Raw genomic sequence first — 10,994 nt, 5'->3', positions numbered from 1 at the left:
CCTAAGCTATAGAAGGGTCATAGAAATATAACAAATAAAAATTATTATATAAAAATAGCTATCTATAGAGCTTTGATAGAATAAATGATTTAAAAATAAAGTTTATGAGGTTCCCCCCCACGCACATTTAAAACAATACAGTAATTATAGAAAAATTAGAAAATTCAGAGAAATAGAAGCAAAGAAATGCAAATTCCCATAGTCCCCGTACCCAGGAGAGAGAAACTTACTATTTTCATGTATTTTCTTTATCTGCAGAGTTTTGTACACCTTTTTCTGTATTGAGTTTTTGTTTATATTTCTTGGTTATGATCATACTGCAAATATGATTTTGTTTTCTGCTCTGTTGGAAAGATGTCTCAGGTTCAGTATTTCTTTGCTGAACCTGCCCTGTCACAGGTCAGCTCTGCAGATGGAGTGCTCCCTAAACCCAGACCCACTGTGCCATGCTACTGAGTGCTGGGCTGCAGAGTGCACAGGTCCTGCCTCGGGATCTCACATAACCTCTGGAGAAGACAAGCAGACATTTTTGTGGCTGATTGTTTTGTTTTGATTTTGTGTGGAAAATAACAAACATATACAGAAATTGAGAAAATATTGTAATGGACCCTGTGCGCCTTTCTCCCAGCTTCAACAATGATCAATTTAAGGCCAGCCTTGCTTCATCTAGACCCTAACTTCCTCTGCCCACCCCGCACCCCAACCGGAATCATTTAGAAGCAAGTCCTTGACATCTTATTATTTCATTAATAAGTATTTCTGTTCACACCTCTGAATGATGACTCTTTTCTCTTAATACTGTAATAGTATTAGCATACTTAAAGACCTTCCCTAATATAAGCGAATAAGGAATATCTAGTCAGTGTTCAAATTCATGTTTTTCCTCATTTTTCTTTTCATTTGGTTTGTATCAGATTCCAAATAAGGTCCATTCATTGCAATTAGTTGACATGCCCTTTGAGTCTCTTTTAATCTATAGATTCACCTTTCACTGTCTTTTCCTTGCGATTTATTTTGTTGCCACACTAGACCATGTGTTCTGCAGAGTTTCCCATAGGCTGGATTTTGCTCATTACCTCCGCTGGCCACTGTATTCCTTATGAACTGGTAGTTACATCTAGAGGCTGGATCAAATTGTGCTTGCATTCTTTTGTCAAGAATACTTTATGAGTATGTTGTGTACTCCCATCAGGAGGCACTTAAATTAATATCGGGGGTATGTGTGTGTGTGTGTGTGTGTGTGTGAGTGTGTGTGTGATATGTTAACAGTCAATGGTGGTTGTTGCTGCCTAAATTCATAATTAGGGGATTCAAAATCTTATTTCAACTATTTCTTAATTTATTACCTAGAATACTTCTATAGAGAGAAACTAGTCAACTATTTGGTTATCCTGAGGTATAGTTTATGTTGGAAAGGCAGGAGAACACTTGATTCTTTCTCTTTATTTACCAATTTTCAAAATGATTAGTTGACTCCATTAGCCATCTAATTAGTAATCTCCAAAAATAACCATTGAAAAAGACAGAGACAGAGACAGACAGACAAAGATGGAGGTAGGGAGGGAAAGGTGTGTGATTCATTAAGAATTCATGAATTTAAAAATATTAGTGTTTCAATTTGTTGCATTTATTCTTACTGATACTAAAATCGTGCTATCTTTGACCAGCGGGAGCCCCTCTGTGTTGGCTCCTGAATTCTTAGGTATGATTCTAGTAGTCTTTGACAGCTTTTCTGCTTTCTTATGTTGGGATATTTCTGCTAGTGGTTCTCAAAGTGTGATCTAAGGATGTCTAGGGGTTCCTGAGGCCCTATTAAGGGGTCTGTGAAGCCAAAATAATTTTCATAATAGTACTAAGGTGTTATTTACATCTTTTACTCTCATTTTCTCACATATGTGTAGTGGAATTTTTTAGATACCACTTGTCTATTGGAATGTGTGTATGTGTGTATGTGTGTGTGTGTGTGTGTGTATTCTTGTGTTTTCCAGAATTTCCTAAGATAAGCTCTTAGGAGTCTTCAATAATTTCTAAGACCGTAAAGGTGTCTTAAGACCAAAAAACTTGAGAACTGCTGTTCTATGGTCATCTTTTAGATTTCTTGCCACATACGTGGAATCACTGGTGACCTTATAAATTAGCTCCCTCAGTTTTCAACTTTTTTATGTATGAAAGATCTGCTCCAAGTCTCAGGGCCAATCAGTAGCAAAACCAGAATTCGAGCTAGATGTTTATGCATTTTTCCCCCCATAAAACAGAATCACTGCTGTCCAAAAATTTATGATTAATTAAAGCTTAGAAGCTGTAAAGACCACCTGCTATGCTGGACATGTACATTTTCGGGCCCACCAAGTAAAATTAGCAGTTCTTTTTGTGAAATGGAATATCCCTCAAAAGGGAAAAACAGATGTAGAGGCAGGATGAGTGGTTGCTGTAACTCTATAGTATAATGAAAAACAACACAGTGAATATGCTGTTTTTCTGGCCACAGTAGAGAAACTCAAGATGCTGTAGTAACTCATTAGAGTCTTAACTTTTGAAGATTTTAGCCATCCAGAGAAAAGCCAGCTTGGCCCATGGAATTCAACGATAGCTCATGCGTTTCCCACTAATTTCTGCACCCAGGATCCAATTGATCGCTTGACTATGTAGCTTAGAAATACTTTTTTGTTAATCTGGAGTTATTTGAACCAAATACTGTAAGAAAGCACCCTGCAGTTTTCAAAGCTGAATAGCAGTGTCTTAAGCCTGGGTCTTTCATTTTTCTTTCACTGAATAGTATGCAAATACCTAAAAGATGGATACTTAAAGCCACTGGATTTCGCAGTTCTAGGTCCTCAAGAGAATATTTTGTCTCTCTTTTGAGCTGAACTCAGTAACTCGTCTTTTGTTCACAGTTATTCCTAACAACTGTAGCTTCTCCTGTGTAATGAACAACATTAACTCTTATTTCCCAGGCACATGGAAGAGTTTCCATCATAAGAAAAGGTAGTCCACTTCCCAAACGGGTAGCAGTGAGTGGCTTTCTGAAGTTAATGTTTGTGTGGGAGAGGAGTCGACTTACGTAATGTCCTTGAGTATTTACCAATGTAAGAAGCACCTGACGGCCTCAGGTGCCATCTGGAAAAGTGTCATTGTATAGGAAGCTTGGGTCAGAGCTCACATCACCATTCTGGTGCTTCATAATTACTTTGTGGTTCAGATGAGTGAGGCACAGAATACGTCAAAGGTTTCAGGGCTCTTAGTAAAATACAGATTTCTTTTTTGGAAGTAGATATTAAACACAAAGTAAGTTTTTGTATTTATGAGCAAATTTATTTTTCACTGGAGCCTTGTTTATTTTTCTCAACATTAAATCTGTTATAGTGAAATCATTTACATATCTGCTTTAGCTGACCTGTTGCATTTAGATTTACGTATTGGAAAGTCAGAAGGCTGGGCTCTAGTAAGTCATCTCATTGACTTTGCTGAAGATAGTTTTAAAATATATGAAAGTCAGAGTATGAAATAGAAGGGTAGTCTTTCGTAGGGATGGGTACTACCATTGGCCATATCAAAATTTTATTTTCTCTCATATTTGTCATTTTGACCATATTACAAAAAAAAAAAAAATTAAGTTTCACGTAAAATTCACTGAGCAGAACAATCTTCACGTGAAAAGCATGTGGTATATGATGATGCAAACCTTGAGTTTATGGCTGGGGAATGCCAGGAATTTGGGGTTCTGGTGTCAGTGAGGAAAATGACCCCACCTTTCTGTGCTTTGGTTTCCTGTTGAGAAAGTTCTGCTCCTTCATAAAGACCTTGAAGTACTAGGGGGAAAGGAGCTTTGTGTGTGGAGTTTTCCATAAAGTGCAGTCCTAACTAAAAGGCTGGGTTAAAGGTAGGTGAATACTTTTATAAAAACATGTTGTACATGTATGTGAAATATTTATTTGCTTATGCCATGCTTATTTATTTACTGAAGTATAAAGTAGCCCCAGGCAATTTGAATTCAGATTTAAAATTCAAGTTTTGTTCACCTAATTCCCTTCTTTCTCTTAAGACCAAAGACTGTAAAGGCTTAGAAAGTGGAAATTGGAATTGATTTTAATTGCCTGAGTGGGTTTATTGCAGAAAAAGCTTTATTGAAGTGAAAAATGAAGGCCAAATTAGTTTTGTTCTTGCTCTGTGTCTAATTACGGGCAACTTTGGAGTATTCCATACTTCTCTTTTCCAAGTCTAAGTGAGGATATCCATCACAAAGTGAGCTATGACTTAACTCTGTGATAATTGCCTTGGCTAAAAATTTCTGTGGTGAGAACTCAGAATTCCAGGAATACATTTGAAGGTGGAATCGATTATACGGATGATGCGCAAGGATATGAAGCTATTTCAGGATATCCCAGAAACTCGAAAGACCTCTTCCACATTCCCCCAAATCTTAGCCACCGTCAAGAGCAGTTGTGTTTCGTATCCTTCCAGTGTTTTAAAGTTAAACACGAAGTTAGGCTGATGCAGGGAGTGGGGATAGCCTATTAGAATAGCATTTCTCTCTGGAGAGTGCCATTCTTTAGAAAAGATAAACAACAGTATTGCATGATTTGTAGCTCATACAGAGTCCATCGCTGTTGCTGAATATTTAGGACGATGTCATATTCAAATTTGTGATATTTTGATTTGGTTCTAAATGCAAAGTTTTTTGTTTTTGTTTTTTGCATGATGTCATTTTGCATGAAGAGGCTACAGGTGAGTGTTTTGGAGCCCATTAAGAAGGCAATGGGATGAAAATCCTCAACTACTTAGTTGAAGATGAGAGCCAAGTTAGAGTGAGTTCTGGAAAGAGTATGTGACATTGTGGCTATGCCCTGTTCCTTAGTTGGTGGGTTGGACTTGTGTTTCTGTTTTATTAAGGGAGGAGAGCTTTTTTTTGCATTTGATTATGCTACATGATACTGCGTAACCTGACATTTTGGGGCTTAGGTCTGGGAAATAAGGAAATAACAATAATTATTTATCATATAGTTTTGCATAATTTATATGATTTTTCTCTTTTACTGTGAGAGGCAAGTAAGAAAATGGAAAAGCAGAGAACCCAGGTGATCTGCAAATAAGATTAAGAAATATAGGAAATTAATAAGCTCTGAAGATATATAAGTTTTAGAACATCAGATATTAAAATCAGGGATTCAGAATTTTCCACTTAATTGAAATACTTTGAAATTTCATTTTTTTTGTCGTTGTTGCTATCTGACTTAACTTGATCTCTGGAAAAGTTTTATGGTTTCGTGAAGTTCTGAAGTCAAAATGAAGCAAATTAACTAGAAATAATCTTAGCTGTCAGTCAGACCATTTTTTGTATTTTGCTGAGGAATCTAGTAACTTGTAATGAAAGTTATATCTTTGTCTTAGCCTAGCATTGAGTCCCCATGCCTAGCATTGGGTTTAACACATAATACATAATACATACTGGTTGGCTGGTGGGCTGACGGGGGCAGAGTTTACTAAAAAGAAAAAAAAACAAAAAACAAAAAAAAAACTTGAAGCAAACCTTTTGGCCGGAGTATATTTGAAGAAAGTCTCAGTAGAAACTTTAAGTATGATGGAAGGTGTTAAAACAACTCTTCCTTTGAGGATTTGAAAACTTTGCCATTTTTCTATGAATTGTTAGATTCTAATGTCTACTGTTCTAAAAACTTCTGATGTGTAAAATGTCCTATATGTTAAACCTTTTGATCTGTTAAATATCTTCTGTGTTACACATTCTCAAGATGGTATTCTCTTGACATTACTTTGGGAAAATTATTTTATTACTGTTTTAGAGTCAACAGAAGAATGAATGAACAGGGATCATTGTTGCCAATTGACACTGCTCTCCCTATGTGAAAAATTAAATAGAACATGGGTTTTAAAGTCCCATCAAGCAAGCAATAGCTTGGCAAATTAATAACATTTCAGTGTTTTTGTTTTTTCTTTGGTTTGCCATTTACTGGTATTGATGTCTCTCAATAGAATTTTAAAGATTTTTTTTTTATCATTGAGGAATAATTGACATGTAACATATTGATTTCAGATATATAACATAATGACTTGATATTTGTATATTTTGCAAAATGATTACCACAAGTCTAGTTAACATCTATCACCATAATTACAAGTCTTTTTTTCATTGAGCTGAGAACTTTTAAGATCTACTCTCTTATCAACTTTCAAATGTGTAATATAGTATTATTAACTATAGGCACCATGCCGCACAGTACATCCCTATGACACTCATTCTGCCACCCCCCATCTCTGGCAACCATCAATCTTTTCTCTGTACCTATGAATTGAGTGTTTTTTGTTTTTGTTTTTAGTTTAGTTTTATTTTGTTTAGATCCCACATATAAGTGAAATCACGCAGTGTTTGTCTTTCTCTGACTTATTTCACTTAGCATACTGCCCTCAAAGTCCATCTACTTTGTCACAAATGATAAGATTTCCTTCTTTTCTATGGCTGAATATAAATATATTCATATATATATATTCATATTTTCTTTATCCATTCATCCATCGATGGACACTTAGGTTATTTCCATATCTTGGCTCTTGTAAATAATGCTGCAGTAAACATGGGGGTGCATATATCTTCTCGAGTGTGTTCATTTTCTTCAGATAAATACCCAGAAGTGGAATCATTGGATCATATGATAATTCGATTTTTAATTTTTTGAGGAAACTTCAAACTATTTTCCATAACATTCAGTGATTTTTTTTTTTTTTAAGAACCTAAAATAATTTATCAGGTATACAGCCACTTTTGTTGAAAAGTTGAGAATTTTAACCTGAAACTTTTTTTTTATTATTTAAATGAATTTCGGCTACTTCCTGTGGGTAGAGCTGGACTTGAGGTCTGATCATTTTATTCGTGTGGGACTTAGATTTGTTTCTGAAGCCATTTGAAGGAATCTCTCATCTTCCTGTCTGGCTTCATGCCTCAGGTACTGGTGCCAGCTCCATGAACAGGACTCTTGAGTGGAGGGGGAGCCAGGGGCGGACAGCAAGTCAGGCCTGCACAGGTGGTTCTTGTTTGGTGAAAGGCTGCCAAAAGGGGCAATCCTGAAGATTCCATCCATTCTAAGTTTATCTGGGGACTTTAAAATGGCATGACAGTTACTCAGATTTCTAGAAACCCTGCTTTATGACAAAAAGTGGCTTGTCTTTGAGATCTCTTTTTCAGATGTTCTGCCTCTGTCAAAAAGAATGTGAATCTGTGGAGCATTGCAGGGTCAATTTCTTTTATGGCCAAAATCTTCAGATTTAGAGGGAAGAATCCAAATATCTTCTTTATTTTATTCATTCTTTCCACAGATGTCTATTGAGCATTTCTAACGTGCCAGGTACTATTTGGGGGTGGGACAACAGGGATGTAATTTCCTGCCCTCGCAGAGCTTCTAGTGGTGCAGACAGACACACAACAAAGTTCAATATGTCAGATGGTGATACAAGCTATGGAGAAAATTAAAACAGGGATAGGAGGTAGGAGTAGTGCCAAGAGTTGAGGGAATCATATTAGGGCCTAGGGTCTTGCAATATTGATGGTGACTGATTGGACCCATAGGCATTAAATAGCACAGTCTTTTATGTATTGTGACTGTGCTATCATAGTCCACCAGCATTGTCACTGCTACAGTCAGAAAGTATTTACCCCACACCCATTGGCAAGGTTGTGTACAGAATGAGTCATACAGCTGAGTGTTTGTCCTTAATACTGCCAGCCCTTATGTGGACACATGTAGAAGACTTATTAATGACAAATTAAAAATAAGAAATTGACTACATTCATTCAGCAAATGCTTATTGGATCATGGTATATACAAAGCATCGTGGAGAATAGCAAGATGAATCGCATATATACCTTACCAAAAGAACATATAATCTAGTACACTTGTGTGAGATATATCATTTGCATGTCGGAGATTCAGCACCTGAGATAGACTATGAAAGGTCCATGACGTATGCTGATTTGTCATTTTGCTGAGGCATGGTTTTCAGCCACGTGCTCTGGGAGGCAGGTGAGGGTAACTAACCTGAGAGTGTGTTAGTCAACTGCCGGGTGTCCACATTCCAGCACAACATTGTTTATATCCATTGTTTAATGTGTAAAATGCCTTTGAAATGAAGTATGCTTTCTTTGTAAGGGATTGTTCTGAGAAGGAAGCTAGCTTGTAGTGCTGGTGATAAAACTGCCCAAGTCTAAGACGCAATGATTCTTAGCCAAATAATGGCATCGTTGAGGGTCTCAAGGAAATACTTCACATTTTGCTCCCATTCTGAGGGAAAATTGTATGCCGTACTAGTATTTGCCAGCTTGGAGATGAACTCTTCATGAGTGTATTATTTGGGTAAATCCTGATAATGACCTTAAGGGAAGTGCAGACACTAAAGAATTTATCTCCTTTGACTCTCTCTTGGAGGAAGCTAAGCAAAGCTTTTTCATGAGCGGCTTCATCTGGACCCTAATTTCAGGCTATTCCCTTTCATTCAGAAATAAAGGGTCAGCCATCTTTGTGTGCAGGTCCCTGGCATTTATTATATAGATGGGATCAAAAGTTTACTGTATGGAAATACATGTATATATTACTGTGTAGAGCTATATGTATAAACACAGCAAAGGAAATCTTGAAAGAGGAAGGAAAAGCCATAAAATACAATGGCAGAGGCTGTTGGCTATCCACCAAAATCCACATTTTTCTCTTCCTGTGTCCACAGCAAGAAGGCATTTTCCAGCCTTCTCTGCTCTTAGCTGCGGCCAGGTAACTGAGTTCTAGCTATTAGAATGACCATGATAAAGATGGCAGAGGCCGTCAGCCTGAATTCCTGCTTCAGTGTGACAAAGAGCACCTCACCCACCCATTCCCTGTTACGGCAGCAAAGTTCTGAGGTGTTCGAGCCATCCTGTGTTTTTGGGTCAATTTCAGCAGTGACTAGTCTTCCCTAACCAAGACTGATACTATGTGTAGTAAATAAGAGAGGCCAAGACTATAGTTTCGGTACCTTAGCCTTACTTCATTTCGATACTGGACCCAGTTGTTTCTACCTGAATGGTGGAATCGGCACTCTTGGGCGAGGCTGGTTATTGTGCTTGTAGGCTCAGGCTGTGTGTTTATTACTGCACCCACCATTCATGGCTCTCAGATGTCTATGCTCCTTGATGTGCCCCCACTGGCTGAGGGTGGAATCCAGGGAGTACTAGCTGACCTCTGATTTTTCTTCTTATTTTCCTCTTCTCTTCAAATATTTTAGTGCTTACATTTGTGCCAGGTGCTAGAAATGAAAGAAACATGAACTGTAACCTCAAAAAGGTAGATTATTTGATCTGACCACCTCAAATGGAACTCTTAGCTGGAGGTAACAAAAAATTTAAGTCAAATTTCTCAAACAATAAGTGATTGTATCAAGAGCTGAAAGGTACATGGACTTTAGGTACTGTTTCTCTGTGATTCTTTACTTATTTTTTTTATTTTTAATTTTTTTTAGGGGAGGTAACCCTTGGTTGACCTCACGGATTGCAATCTGTCAGCTTACAATCCCTTATTTTTTATTTTTAATGCCTACAGCACTTGGTCTTTCTAGGCTCTCTGCGATTCTTAATCCAGTCAGGTTTACCCCTGACATTTATTTTAGGTAGTCAACCACAAAGTTCAGTACACAACCATACTTGGTATTGCCTTCCCTACTCCTCATGTCTATAATTCTAATATGGACCATTTGGCAGGTATTGCAAATTGTCCAGAGCAAGTTGACTGGGTGCGTTTTCCCCTTTGAATTCCATTGAAAAGGACCCACAATGGAAGAATCACAGTGTTACTTCACTGAGTATTGTGAAGGACAGTGATATGAGAGGATTAGTGTGTGTAACCTGAGGAAATCCTGTTCAACTGTGTTTTAGTTGTTAGTTTTGGCAAACTTCAGTGACTCCCTTCATTTGGCCTATCCCTATATTTCAAGTTGGAATTTGAAGATCAGCTGCTTTCTTCTTCTTTAACCCATTATCAATCTCCCTCTTCTGTTTGCTCTATTACTACCATTTGTCTTGTTACTGTTGCCTTATCTGTCTTCCTTTTGTGATAGTATACTCTTTGGAGGTAGGTGCACTGGACCTTAGCTATCTTTGTGTTTCTTCCCTAGTCCCTTATCCCAGAGCATAACGTAGTGCTTTATGTATTATGTATATCTCAATAAAAATTTGATGAATTAATTGATTACTTAAACTTCTTACACTAGAAGGCTTCTCGAGCTAGTGTTATACTTGATGAATAGTTCTTTCCATGGCAGACATCACTTCCTGCCACCATTGTGTTGCCATCAATTCTTATGATGTCTCATCCTGTTTAACTTTGTGACATTGGCCTCACCTTAGCCTGTAACAGGAGTCATCCGACATGAGGTCTAAGAAGGGAAAGTGGTGACATGCTAAATGGTTGCTGTCTGAGTGTGGTAGGATGTGTCTTGACCTGGTTCAAAAAGTATTTGTAAGGCTCATGTCTGGTGGATGATACTGTAGCACATTACCATGATTTCTTGGCAAAAGAGCCATGTCATGTTATATGTAGTACTATATTGCTCAATTTAATAAAAGAACAACAGATTAATCTTTTTCTGCTTGGTAGCTAGGTTTGTATCTTACTTTGAGTCTTGCTTGACTCACTGAAGGTTCTGGAGAATTCTCTGAGAAGAGAGTCATGCAGATCCATAATTAGGCATGTTTCCTCTAATAAAATTACAGCTGAAATCCTTCCCTTGGGGTTTTGTTATGTTCCTTCTTCCTAAGAGCACATTTTAATAGTGGTAACAGAACAGAATGATTACTTAACAGGCTTTAGGACTGTTAAGTCCTAAAGGCTAGGAAAGAAAGTATTTTACAGGAAAAGCCCTCCACTCTCCTTTGTAATTAGGGCCTTCATCAGTATGCCTGTTCCTTTGAACAAGAGAGGGATTACCATCAATGTCTTCCTTCATCTTAGGCTTAACAACTG

The 10,994-nt window shown here is 37.4% G+C and overlaps 1 protein-coding gene across 3 annotated transcripts in view; it reads left to right on the top strand.

Moving 5' to 3' along the window:
• STXBP6 (syntaxin binding protein 6) overlaps positions 1-10,994 on the top strand; it is a 234,223-nt gene that overhangs the window by 31,106 nt on the left and 192,123 nt on the right. Inside the window, exon 1 of one of the 3 annotated variants that reach the window (XM_025043365.1) lies at positions 3,768-3,880. The exons of the other annotated variants lie outside the window; for them this stretch is intronic. The gene's annotated coding sequence lies outside the window, so the exon portion shown is untranslated. Of the gene's footprint in view, positions 1-3,767; positions 3,881-10,994 lie in introns of those variants that run through there. 3 annotated transcript variants of the gene reach the window in all.

The sequence above is a fragment of the Pteropus alecto genome, unplaced genomic scaffold (assembly GCF_000325575.1).
Source record: "Pteropus alecto unplaced genomic scaffold, ASM32557v1 scaffold171, whole genome shotgun sequence".
NCBI classification, from domain to species: domain Eukaryota; kingdom Metazoa; phylum Chordata; class Mammalia; order Chiroptera; family Pteropodidae; genus Pteropus; species Pteropus alecto.
This window is presented reverse-complemented; position numbering and strand designations above follow the sequence as displayed.